Below are 14077 nucleotides of genomic sequence, written 5' to 3'. Positions count from 1 at the left end.
CACCAAAAAATAACCAGGAGAATTTGGGAGGGGCCAAAAACAGGATTAGTGTTCTTTTAAGCAGAGACACCAGGCAGCTTGGCAACTTGCTCCCCCCAGTGCACAGACTGAATAAATGCCACATGAAGACAAGCAAGAAGGAGCTGTCTGCAAGCCAGGAAGAGAGCTCCAGCCAGCAACCAAATTGACTTGAACCTTGATCTTGGACTATTAGCCTCCAAAATTATGAAACAATGAACGTCTGTTGTTCAAGCCACCCAGTCTATGATATTTTGTTATGGCAGCCTGAGCAGACTAAGATACCCATTCTTTCTCTTCTCCCCTCACTTAAGTTCCTTCACAGGAGGGCCTGGGTTAGGTCAAGATCCCTCATCTTCATCATTGTGGCTTCCCTCACCATTTCCACACTGGATTGTAAGCACCTGAGGGCAGGGACTGACTTGCACTTATTTCCATAACTCCCCAGCATTTAGCAGATTATTCCCCTGCAGTAATAAGTGAGAGACCAGGCAGGACGCACAGAGGAGGCAGATGCCTGCAGAGGGTGCAGAAGGAAGATGCCTAAGCTGTCTTGTTATTTCACCTTTTCCTTTTAATGGTGTGTCAAGAAAGCATTTACTCCCATTGTTATGACTGCATGTGAACATATCGAGGCCAGGAATGGCTGAGTTGCTGGAGTAAAAACAGAGTGAACCATGGTCATTATGTCAAATGTGGAAGACAAAGAACTGCATCATCTGCCCAGTGCAGGCACCTCTTTCCAGGCTTGGCTGGGAATTGCAGACAGCTTGAGGTGCAGGAGATGGTGTGGGGGGTGGACTTCTAGAAGCACTGGAAATCTTGCATTGGTGAGTCCTTGGTATATAATTAGGAAGATCTATCCAATCCTTATTAGGGGAGATATTCAAAATATCTGACATCTGGTAGGGCAGTTGTAAACAACCAGTGCAGCTGTATTGGTGCACAGCAGCTGCTCATCAGCCCAGTAGTGAGCTAAACTCTGTTTCCACTTTCCACATTTGCTTCACATACAAAAGTCACATTTGTGGGCACAGCTAGGTCAGGGCAGTTAAAATGCAGCCTGTATAATTCACCAGAAGAGCATGTGTGCTGCCATGAGAGTTACCCAGAGAACTAAGTCACTCAAGGACACAGGAGCAGGAGACCCCGTTCTAGATCAGACACCTGTCTAGCTCATGCAAATGTTTTTCTTTTTTCTTTTTTAAATATTGATTTTGTTTATTTATTTGGTTGTGCCAGGTCTTGGTTGTGGCAGGTGGGCTCCTTAGTTGCAGCATGCGTGTGGGATCTAGTTCCCTGACCAGGGATTGAACCCGGGCCCCCTGCATTGGGAGCACAGAGTCTTAACCACTGTGCCACCAAGGAGGTCCTCATGCAAATGTTTTTAATTTAAACCAAATACCAGGGAACCAAAAATAATGCCCACAGTGATCCTTGCCAAACACAAATATATTAAATGTACAAATTGGCATCCTGTTTTCATGAGTACTTCATCTTCTTCACTGCAAAGTTTCAAATATTGCAAGGAATAGATTTAGAGAGACAAAATGTAGAAAACAAACCAAATATAAGATTTTGCTTATACTCTAGGAATTATGTAATGTGAAAAAGTTATTTCTAGTAGGTCCTGGCATAAATTCCATAAGATGAGAAACAATGACAAGGGGAGTAGATGTAACCAAATGTTAGGCTCCAGTCTAAACTGTTCAGGCCACATACAATTCCTGCACACACTGGAGGCACATACTTCGAGAGGAAACTCCCACATTTGGAATGCATCTATGCGATATGGCAAAGCAGAATTTCTTGAATTCTAGAAAAGGATTTTATAGATAAGTATTCGCTTCAGCCACAATAGCACCTCCACTGCTCAAATGCCATTTATGTAATGAATTTAGTTATTCAGAACCCAGCTGGGAATCTGGAAAAATTTCCAGAGGCCTTGTAGTGATGAAGGCATAGAAGTCCATGCATTAAATGCCATTCATTTTACTTCCTAGGAGAAACCCACATGATTCAAGACCTCTGCACAATTCTCTAAGAGGCTTGGATATTTGGTATTGGAATATGGCAGAGGCTGCCAGTGGTTGGCCCCAGCATCCATTCTTCCATTTCTACTTAGTATCAGAAACTCAAGTTTGTTCAGGGGAAGTCATGCAGCCAGGTAAAAACTATATTTACAACTATAAAGGTGATAAACTTTTGACCAATGAAAGACAAGCAGCAATGTTGTTCTATAGGCCACCCAGGAAGTATCCCACAAAGTGGGACCCAGCCCTGCTGTCTTCCCACCTTCCAATCTGCTGGCTGCCTTGCTATGATGATTCTAGGAGTCTTCTTGGACTGTGACTATGAGGACTATGGCCTAAAGATGTTGCAGTGGAGAGCTAGAAGGAAACTGAATCCCTAAGAAATTCAAGATGTGTCCTACTCATCTTGGACTGCCTATCTCTGGTTTCTTACACACGAGACAGAAATAAGCTACTATCTTGTTTTAGCTGCTATTACTTTTGTTCTAAATGTTATATGCAACCAAGTTTATTCTAATAAATATGTTCAACATAAATCAAAAGTAATAAATTGGGCTTCCCTGGTGGCGCAGTGGTTGAGAGTCCGCCTGCCGATGCAGGGGACACGGGTTCGTGCCCCGGTCCGGGAAGATCCCACATGCCGCGGAGCGGCTGGGCCCGTGAGCCATGGCCACTGAGCCTGCGCATCCGGAGCCTGTGCTCCATAGCGGGAGAGGCCACAACGGTGAGAGGCCCGCGTACCACAAAACAAAAACAAAAACAAAAGTAATAAATTGTTAGTTTTGTGGTTACTAGAAGCAGATACATGAAACCTGGAAAAAGGGATGTCTGACACCCCTAACAAGATACCAAAAAAAAAAAAAAAGAAAAGAAACCCAGAAAACACAAACAACTAAACCTGTAGTAGGTTTTCCTGTAAATACTTTTAAAGTAAAGCATTCTAGTCACACCTATTGAGATAAATTGTCCCAGACCTCTTAGGTAGGCTCCAAGGGTATCAATATGCTACAGAAAATTAGAATCATCTGAATTCATGTGTAATTATGCTTGGAGTCATCAAGAATAAATTATGTTTGGTTTAAGAGATAGGAAACATCATAGAAATATTTTAATTCAAAATACTTTCATTTTTTAAAAAAAATTTGCTCACATAAGAGCATGCAAAAAGAGCAAGTTTTCTGGAAATTCTGTGATATGGAATAGTACATTTTTCCAGGTTGCAAAATAAATGAGTTTTCACCAGATATGGTTCTGTTGTTTTTAATGTGCTGATTTTATGTAAGAATAATTTTCTCAAAATATCTCTATACTTAAGTATTGTATTCATTTTGTTTGGTCAGCATGCCAACTAGGTATACATTTTTGCCACAAAATAAAAAAGTTAAAAGAAAACCACAAAATAGTATCTTGAGCCTTGGAAGCAACAAAATAAATGTTATGCCCTTCCTGCTCTCTTTATTTCCTGGGAAGTTTTAGTTCTTCTATTCAAATCATGTGAAAATTCTCACCTGAGCAATGCTTTACACAGATGAGTGGAGAAAGAGCCAGCTTTTTCTGGCAAAGATCAGAAGTAGGCCTAAAGGCAATTTGATCTTTAAGCTAAAACCAGATAAATAAGAAACATATTGCAAATGGGAAATCAACCGAGAACTTGCTGGCTATTTGCCATTCTCCAAACAGAGCTAAAGATAACAATGGCATAAACAGTGCAAGCCAAAGGTTAAAGAACAAAAGCATTCGTGCATAAAATCCCTTAGTAGTGCCTTCATTCACATAGAGTAACAGGAACTCTCCCCTCTAATGCTTTACCTTCCAGGAGATAGATGCCCACACCACATGTTCCCTCACAATCCCCAGCTTCCAGGATTCTTCAGTTCTCTTACCAATTATTACATTTTTTTTCCCCACAAAAGTTTTCAGCACTGTGAGGGCAAAGGCTGTATTGTTCTTATGCACAGTTTATATCCCTGTTACCTGCCTACATAGAGCCTGGCAGATAATAGATCCTCATTTAGATGTTGGATGGATAGATGAATGGATGATGGAGAAAAAGAAATTTGGAGGAAGGTATGATTAGGCCCATAGGCCAGGGACATATTTTAACCAGAAAAAATCCTTAATTCCCACTCCTTCCAACCTATCTTTGACTCTGAAAACATAAGGGCTCTAGAGGAAGAAAGGGAGAGAAAATGTAAAGAGGAAATAGAGGAAAAGGAGACAGTAATGAGAAGCTGACCAAATTGATTTTGTAATATTCATCCCTACACACACACACACTTCTAACATACAGAGCTGTTCAACACAGGCCAGACGTTGCCTCAAAAAATGGTTACTTTGAATATTGTGTTAATTAGATAATAATCGATCATATGCAAATTTTTGCAACCCCCAAGCCTGACAGTGGGCCCTCAGCAGGGACTTTCCTAGGTGGATGGTACAAGGCCCAGGAGCCACATCTGAGGTGGATGAATTTGCATTTTACACTTCTTTCCCTCTGGCTCTTTAGTGCTTTCCTTGCTGAGTAATAACAAGCCTAGAGGCTGGATGAGAAAAGCAGGAAAAAAAGAGGCCCGGTTTATCCAGAAACTGAGTAATACACCTGTAGGAACATAGAGTAAACCATTCCTTAACTAGGAACACAAAGCTCAGCAAAAATATAGCCACAGAAAGAGATGAACAGCAGAATGACGCAATGTACAATAGTCAGGACCAGGGCTTGTGTTTCTGGTCGTCTTCCTGATTCTGCTCTTCTAGGCTCACACGTGTGCTTCCTTACCTCCATATATTGAACTCAGATGTGGCTGTATGATTGCCTACCGTCAATAAAACATGAGGGCAAGTGATACAGGTCACTTCCAGGTGAAGCACTCAAGACCTGGTGCACGATTCCTCGTGATCTTTTTTCTCCCTGCTGCCATGATGGGTGCCTTCCAAACAAGGGAGCCTCTACCAGCCTGGGTGCCAGAGTGAGGATAATGTAGAACAGGAATCAGCAATCTACAGCCCCTGGGTTGGCTGCCTGCTTTTATAAATAAAGTTTTATTGGAATAAAGCCATATCCATTTGCCTATGTTTTCAAGTTGCAATGGTAGAATCAGATTGTTGAGGCAGAGGCTGTATAATATGCAAACCTAAAATGTTTACCAAATGGACCTCTAAGAAAAAGTATGCCAACTGTTGATATAGAGCACTGTTTCCACAGCCCACACACTTGAGAAAGACATGTAGATTGAAAGGAAATACATGCCTTTGCTATTTTAAACAAACAAAAAGTGGGAATTATTTGTTAGTCATACATAACCCAGGTTATTCTGACACAAAACTCTTAAAAAAAATCACCCAATTTGTGTGTATGTCATTAATAGAAATATATTACTCAAGAAATAGTGAAAACACAGATGTTAAAAACAAACTTATGGTTACCAGGGGGTAGAGGGGGAGGAGGGATAAATTGGGAGATTGAGATTGACATATACACACTACTATATATAAAATAAATAACTAATAATGACCTACTGTAGAGCACAGGGAACTCTACTCAATATTCTGTAATGACCTATATGGAAAAAGAATCTAGAAAGGAGTGGATGTATGTATATGTGTAACTGATTCACTTTGCTGTGCAGCAGAAGCTAACATTGTAAATCAACTATACTCCAATAAAAACTTTAAAAAAGTAGTGAAAACAACTAACACAGTACTTGGTGCAGAGTAGGCACTTAGGTAGTAGTTTCTCTTTTCCTGGTTGAACATTCCCCATGGAAAAGAGACAGAGCACTGGTGTAATCAGGAGGGGACTACTTGTCACTCCCTCAGAACACATTGTCTAAAAGTGGTGGGTTTTCAGCAATTTTTAAAGGAAAGATGTTGACTTGTCAGTTATTAAAATGTTAGAAAACATTAGAAGAGCCAGAGAATGAAAGCAAAGGTGAGTCTGTTGAGTACGTTGAAATCAAGTGTCAGAACAGGAGGCATGTAAAGAAAGGAGGCAAAGAGTGGCCCCTTTTCATCTGATTGCTCCTGGGATGCTGGAGCCTGGCTACACATTTGAAGCAGAGGTGAAAAAGCTGAACTGGATACAGCTACTTCAGTAATGGAAATGATTTAAAGTTTTAAATGGTAAGTATTTCCGCCCCCCACCCCCACCCCCCGCGCTCTGGAAGAAAGTTTAGGGAATATTTATTAAGTTTTAAATATCAATACCAACAACGAACACTTTGACAGCTCTTATAATGTTCTAGGCGCTATTCTGAGCACTTGACACATTTTCGCTCTTATAATCATCCTACGAGTTAGGTATCATCATTATCTCCAGTTTAAATAAAAGGGTGAAGCATATAGAAATTAAGTAGCTTTCCCAAGGTCAGCAATTACAAAGAAGTGGAGCTGGCCTTGAACGCAGGCATTCTGGGTCCAGGGCAATGGCTCTCAACCGTTTTGTTCTATTGAAGTTCAAAAGTTTACTACTGGACTTGGGACAGAGTATGAAGGCAAAGACTCATTGCTAGGCTGCTGTGTTCGCTAGGATGCTTTGGCTCTGCGTATCAGAAAACCCAACTCAAACTGCCTTAAGCGACGAAGAAATTATCTCGTGTAACAGAAGTCAGTAGGAAGGGCAGCTGCAGAGTTGGTCGTCAATGGTTCACCGATATCATGGAGAACCCAGGTTCTCTTTGCCTTTTGATTCTGTTACCCACAGCACTGACTTCACCTAAGGCTCTTTGCCCTTACGGTCAGTGACGGCAACCAGCAGTAAAGGGTGCATATGTGCTCCTTTGCTGCCACCCAACAAGAAAGAGACCCCTCCCTCCATTTTCCATTCTTTCTGGACGAAATTAGGTCACACGTTTATGCCTGGGGTGGGGTAGCAGGGGGGAAAGGTGACCAGGGCAACGCCGATGCTGTTCGGCTTAGAAAAATCGAGGTTCCTGGAATTGGAGAAGGAGTCAACTTCAATCCTGCTGCATGGCAAAGGGACTTAATACCTGAATAAAATCAGAGTTTAGTTAGGAAGGAAGATGGGAGCTGGATGGATTAGCAACTAACAATGTCCAGCGGCAGGTATCAGCTAAAATGCAACCGTATCTGCCAACTTGGTTATCTCTGCCACCCTTTCTCTGGGAATCCTTTCACAGAGACAGTATGCTGAAGTGATAAAAACTCATACTCTTGTTGCATCATGAGTCTGAATCTTAATTCTGTTATCTGTTCAAAGATAAGCTGCTTAAATTCTTGAGAGACTGACTATACAAACAGACAAATATATATTAAAACTATGAATATATAAAAAATATATATATGTATAAATATATTTAAATATATATATAAATAGGACTCTGACCCACAACCTGCAGCAACCCACCCAGAAAGCCAGCCTAGTATGCAGTCCAGGAAGTCAGATTACTATCTCTAGCCATCAGTTCATGAACCCAAACGGTACCCCTGTAATGATAGGCCCCAAACAGTCAGGACTTGATTAATAACTGACACCTTTCATCATTTTTGGCCTCAATTCCAACTCAGGACCAACCAGAGAAAGTCAAATACGCACCCCTAACCAATTACACAGCAATTCCACAATTCTAGTTAGCAGCTTACAGCTTTCTCATGCCAACAGTCTCCAATCAGGATAGACCTGAAGCCTTCCCTTTCTCCACTACAAAGCTTTAATTTGAATTGCATGTTGAAACCATTTTCATGTAGTTAAGAAGCTAAAATGTTAAGGATCTATGATGGAAACATATACTTAGTCCTCATAAATAATATTTCAAACCACAAAATTATAATTCATTACCCCTACTGAAAGGAAGATACAAAGAAATATGATTAAAATATAGTGAAGAAGAGGAAATACGAAGGGAGAAAGAGGAAGAGAGAGACAGGCATCTTTTCCCATGTGCATTACGAGACACATGAACAGGGCGGAAGAGGCTCCCAGGGGGAAATAAAAAAGGACAGGATGGTGTAAGTGTCTTACAGAGAAGGAGATGATTTATTCCCTTTATATTAAGAAACGGTAAAGTGTTTGTTTTGTGCACCCATCTGTATTATAGATTATTCTGATTAAAAGGAGTTAAATCTCAGTGAAAGGTGGAGAGAGTGAAGATGAAAGTAACTATGGTTGGGGAGCATTCCAGGTTATAATCAGTTTATCCCTCAAAGACCTCTCCAAGTGATCAAAGAATGTGAACAAGTTCAGGACAAAATCATTTTAATCATACTGATTCAGAGAAAATACTATGAGGCACCTGCATGAGGTAAGATGAGTCAGGGCTAGGTTTCTCAAAGATGATTCATGGGGTACCCTGGATTCATGGTGACCTATTCGCATGAAAACCAAGAAGCATCCCCACTCAGCCACCTGTCTGGACACTTGCAAATACATGGACAGCAGGGGGTTAAGGGGGAGGAAACACTTCTTGGAACGTGATAATTATAGCCTCTGGGAAACACTGAGAGCTCAAAGCGATATCCTAAAAATTAGTCTTTGATTATCTGTAACAGAAAGTAGTGGGGAATCAAAGAGTCCCATCTCCTTTAAGTGATAAAACAATAAAAGACAATAGGGAGGCAGAGAACTGACCACAGTCTTCTGCTGTATGCCTTAAGCAAGAATGATTTTTTTTTTTAAGCTCAGACTTGATGTTTCAACAGTTGCCAGGCAGATTTTTCCTTTGTGAGCCAGGTTCTGCGCTTACTCACTGATTCTGCATTTGGCTCTCTTACACTAATAACCCCACAGAGACCCCTCTTCTTTCACGCACAGTGAAGCAGTAACTCCTCATTCTCTATCACTCCATGTGAAGCAGATGCTGTGTCAAACTGCTGTCGACACCCAGAAATAGATCCACACAAATATAGCCAACTGATTTTTGACAAAGGTGAGAAAGCAGTTCAATGGTGATGGGATAGCCTTTTAGCAAATGGTGCTGGAGCAGTTGGACATCATAGGAAAAAGAGAGAAAGAGGGAGAGAGAAAAGGAGAAAAGGAAAAGGAAGAAATGAGCCTTGACCGAAGTCTCACACATCATAAAAAAATTAACTCAAAATGGATCATAGTCTCAAATGTAAAACATAAAAACTACAAAACTTTTAGAAAAAAAAAACAGAGAGAGTCTTTGAGACCTAAGAGTAGGAGAGTTTTTAGACTTGGCACCAAAACCATGATCCATAAAAGCAAAAAAAAAAAAAAAGAAAAAAAGAAAAAACCACACACACACAAAATCGGACTTCATAAAGTTTAAAACTTTTGCTCTATGAGAGCTCACATGAAGAGGATGAAAAGAAAAGTTATAAGCTGGGAGAAAATATTTGCAAATTACCTACATGGTAGAGGATTAATATCTATAATGGGAAGAACTCCCCAAACTCAAGATTTAAAAGAGCAAACAATCCAATTAGAAAAGGGGCAAAAAAGACATTAATAGACATTTCACCAAAGAGGATAAACAGATAGAAAATAAGCACTTGAAAAGATGGTCAACTTTGTTAGCCTTTAGGGAAGTGCACAGTGAAACCACAAAGAGATATCACTAAGACATATCAGAATGACTAAAATTTAAAAAGTGGCAATACCAAATGTTGGGGAGAATGTGGGGAAATTGGGTAACTCATACACTGCTGTTGGGAATGTAAAATGATACAACCACTTTGGAACACACTTTGGAAGTTTCTTATAAAACTACATGCAACCATCATATTACTCAGCAATTGCATTCCTAGGGTATTTATTTCAGAAAAATGAAAATATACAGTCACACAGAAACCTGTACACAAATGTGCACAGCAGCTTTACTTGTAGTAGCTGAAGCTAGGAATCAACCCAGGTGTCCTCCAACATGCACATGGGTAAACTGTGGTACATATATAACATGAAATACTGCTCCCCAATGGAAAGGAACAGACTATGGTGATGGCTGCAACAATTTGGACGAATCTCCAGGGATTTATGCTGAGTGAAAACAGCCAATTCCAAAAGGTTACATGGTACATAATTCCATTTATATAACATTTCTGAAATGATGAAACTTTGGAAACGGAGAACAGATTAGTTGTTGCCAGAGATGAGAAATTGGGGAGGTGGCACGAGAGGTGGTTATAATGATAAAAGGGCAACAACATAAGGGATCCTTTTGGTGCTGGGACTGTTGAGTATCTCGACTATGGTGGTCACAGACCTACACAGCTGGTAAAATCATATGGAACTTGATACAGAAGTGTGCCTGCACCTACAGGAACACACGCAAATGAGCACAAGTAGAACTGGGAAAATCTCAATAAGATCAGTAGATTGTGTCCATGTCCATATCCTGGTTGTGACATTATACTATAGCTTAGCAAAGTGTTACCACTGGGGGGAACTGGATGAAGTGTACAAAGGATCCCTCTGCCCTGTTCCTTACAACTGCGAACTTATAATTATCTCAACTAAAAAAATGTATGTATACGTATTACGCTGTTGATGGAGTAACAACCAAAGTAACAACACGTGTCAGAAAACTAAACTAGGCCCTTTTGCAGGTAATTCTGACCATTCTAGATGTTTGTATGTTTACTCTCAGGCTGTGTCCATATCATACCCAAAGTTTTGGTTTTTAAGTTTAATTTTTATCATAAAGGTAATATTGAACTGTAGAAAAGAAAGAAATAGACATAAAAGGAAAATAAAATAAAAATCACTCTAATCCCACCACCCAACAATAACTTGAGATTTGGCTTTTTAAATAGGCCATAATATAATTTTTAGTTTTTATCATTTTAGTATTATGATTAATGCTCTCATAAATATCTGAGGCTTTCTTAAAATATATATATATTTTTAAAAAATATCTTATTAAAGATACCATTACTATACATATAAATAAGATCAAGAGATTGTATGTCAATATCCCAGTTATGATATTATACTACAGTTTTGCCTTTGTACACACATGTACAAGATAGTTTACTCCAGTACAGTGATCATGAACATTCCTGCTGCTCATTTTGGAGATAACTCTGCATCCGTGTTCATATAGGAGGTCAGGACCCTCAATGCGTGCTTGGAGAGAACATCTATTGCTAGTGCTGTTACCCGACTGCTCTACTAAGGTGTTGGGCTGCACCCCGTGTGCAGGCCTGCAAGCCCTGTAATTGTCCAGCCTCAAGACCAAAGAAAGAGCCTGGAGACAGCAACAGAGACATCAGTGACTTACTGGGCAGGGCATCCTACATGTGTGAAACGAAGGATCCTGGAGCAACACCTGCCATGTGTGGTATGCAGCAGGCAGGACATGGCAGCAGTCCTCACTACTCCGGGGAGAAGGAAGCTACCGTTAATAGGGGGAATTGATGTCAGTTGGGCTCATCAGTTACCAGGGAAACCAGTGGCTGGGGCTGGGGTAGGGGGAGAGCATGTAGGCAGTTACTAATTAAGCCCTATAATTAAGAGCTTGGATAGTCATGTGAGTGAAGTGGGGCTTGTCCAGCAGGGATGTACAGAGAGCAAAAGATTAGCCATCTTGAATGGCCTGACCATATGCTCCACCCCTACATACCCTGCATGACCCTTAGCGTCCTGGTCCACCCCTCTTCTGGGATATCCCTGGGGCCAGTTTTGTAGAGGGGCACCGCAACCAATTACCACGAATGCAATACAGATGGCAACAGCTGAAGAGTATTAGGAGTAAGACACCTAGTAGACTAAAGATAGTAATTCACGAAAAGGTGGGCAAACTTTGGAGCCAGATGCTTATCGGGTCAAGTTTTCATGGAAATCTAGAGGAGGATAACAACAGCATCTCGCTGGAGACCCAGCAGTCAGACTTTTTCCACAGGTGAGACCACCACTGTCATCCAGTCTGCAAACAGATTCCTTCCCCTCAGACTAGGGATGAAACGTAAGATGTTTAACAGGCACAGTACAGGTAAGTTCATGACCGTTAAGCAGCATACAAGCAGTAACAGCATTCTGAGATAATACCAGCCCTGCACGTGTTTTTTGTCCTGGCCTGCAGTTCCATACCCTCTGTCCACACTCAGTCCCCACAGCCAGTACCGGACACTGGAGAGACACTGGAGAAAAACAGAAAATAGGGTTAACATATTGGTGCATTTCTCCAGTAGGGGGCCTGGATTAATTACCTTAGTAGTCTCAGGTGGGGCCGGGTAGAAGACAGGTGAAATCTGTACATCTTTTTAAAAATTCTATTCCCCAAGGGGTGGCAAACCAAAACCACCAGGGACTTACCTTACCAGGACCATTTTGTAGTGTGTTCACCTGGGGTAGATCCTGTGAGGAGAGCAAAAGTGAGTTTTCATCCTAACTGACAGTTGGCAATGGTCCTTTGGTGATCAGCAGTTGAACTCAAATTGTGTTGACTAGTTGCCTCTGGGTTAACTTGGTGTAGGCACTGGGATGATTGCTCCTGGGATGTTTGGTTATAGTTTGCAGGGCTTGAGCTAGCCTCCTGGTCCACGTGTTGAGACAGTGGTCTCCCACCTCAGTCGTTCACAGCCTGGCAGCCGTCGAGTTGTAAGGCAGGTGGAAATGCCAATGTATGTTATTTTTATTGGCCCATTCCTGAACTTCATGGTCCTTGGTCGCTCTCCATGTCCATGGGAGGCCCATATGTCGCACACAGCTGTTCCAGACCCCGAGCAGCGGTTTTCTGTGTTGCTTGACAACTCAGGTAAGCCTTTTGTAATGTCTTCCGCCTGTTGTAACACATCACAGACTGCATATAGCTGCTGTTCCATCATACTCTTGTTGCTATGCCCCCTCCAGAGCTGGGACCAGAGGCCCACAGGTACTCTTTTATTGTTTCGCCATTACCACTGGCCCCAACCAATCCGTCTGGGTAACTAGCCACGTCCAATTCACATGCCTGTCCCTAAGTTAATGTCCCTGAAGGCTGTGTCTGTAATTCTTTAGGGGTGGTGGGTTGGGGGTATGCTTGTCTTACCCAACCAGAAAACATCCAAGTATTTAATAGATAATCCAGGTCCTTGCATTCTGTCTGTATTCACCAGCCACACCCCGTGCAGTCAGATGAGCCATGAGCGTGGGGCTGCTACTTTTAAACTGGAGAGAGGCTCTGAGGTTTACAGGATATCATCCGTACAGCAGAAGAGAAAGACATCTCTCATGGTGGTCAGCTGCCACAGGGCCCCACATGCTAGTGGATGGCCACCTCAGGAGTACCTCCTGAAACTTTCCGTTCCCGTCCTTATTTCCCGACATCTCCATGCTCATGGAGTTTCCTCAGCCTCCTGGCTGGCTCACCCGTTGTTGGGCTGGCTGCACCCTCACAGGCCTGCAAGCCTTGTAGTTGTCCAGCCTCAAAACTGAAGAAAGAGCCTGAGACAGCAACAGAGACATCAATGGCTTATTGGACAGAGGATCCTACACGTCTGAAACAATGGATTCTGGAGCGACACTGTACCATGTATAATGGGTGGGTGGCAGGCAGGACGTAGCAACAATCTTCACTACTCAGGGGAGGAAGAGGCTACCATTTACAGGCGGAATTGATGTCAGGTGGGCTCATCAGTTACCAGGGAAACCAGCGGCTGGGGCAGGGGGTTGGGGGAGAGCAGGTAGGCAGTTACTGATTAAGCCCTGTAATTAAGAGCTTGGATGCTCATGTGAGTGAAGCAGGGGCTGGTTGAGCAGAGGATGTACAGAGAGCAAGAGAACAGCCATCTTGAGTGGCCTGACCATACATAAGGGTATACATTCAAGGAGGGGCAGAAAGTCCTCCAATATCTATCAAAGACTAGGAGATTGCCCCTCCTGGATTTTTGTGGGCTTTACTGCACCTCCCAGGTCTGAGAGGCATGTACATTCAACAAGCTTCCTTCATATAAAAAGAAAAGGAGAAAAAGCAAAACAAACAGACAACCAAAAATCACGCTTCTAGAGAGTCCAGTTCTGCGACCCTGGCTTAGTCTCCATGAGTAGGTGAAATCTGATTTTTTGGCTCTCCTTGTGCAAGCCTGGAATGGATTCTCCTAGGCAGCAGGTAATAGACCCTGACATTTCAGAA

The 14077-nt window shown here is 42.0% G+C and overlaps 1 pseudogene; it reads right to left on the bottom strand.

Moving 5' to 3' along the window:
• LOC101278005 (transmembrane protein 216-like) overlaps nucleotides 1–13278 on the bottom strand; it is a 37108-nt pseudogene extending 23830 nt beyond the window's left edge.
• Between the last annotated feature and the right edge of the window lie 799 nt (nucleotides 13279–14077).

Source organism: Orcinus orca, chromosome 7, assembly GCF_937001465.1.
Source record: "Orcinus orca chromosome 7, mOrcOrc1.1, whole genome shotgun sequence".
Lineage (NCBI taxonomy): Eukaryota > Metazoa > Chordata > Mammalia > Artiodactyla > Delphinidae > Orcinus > Orcinus orca.
This window is presented reverse-complemented; position numbering and strand designations above follow the sequence as displayed.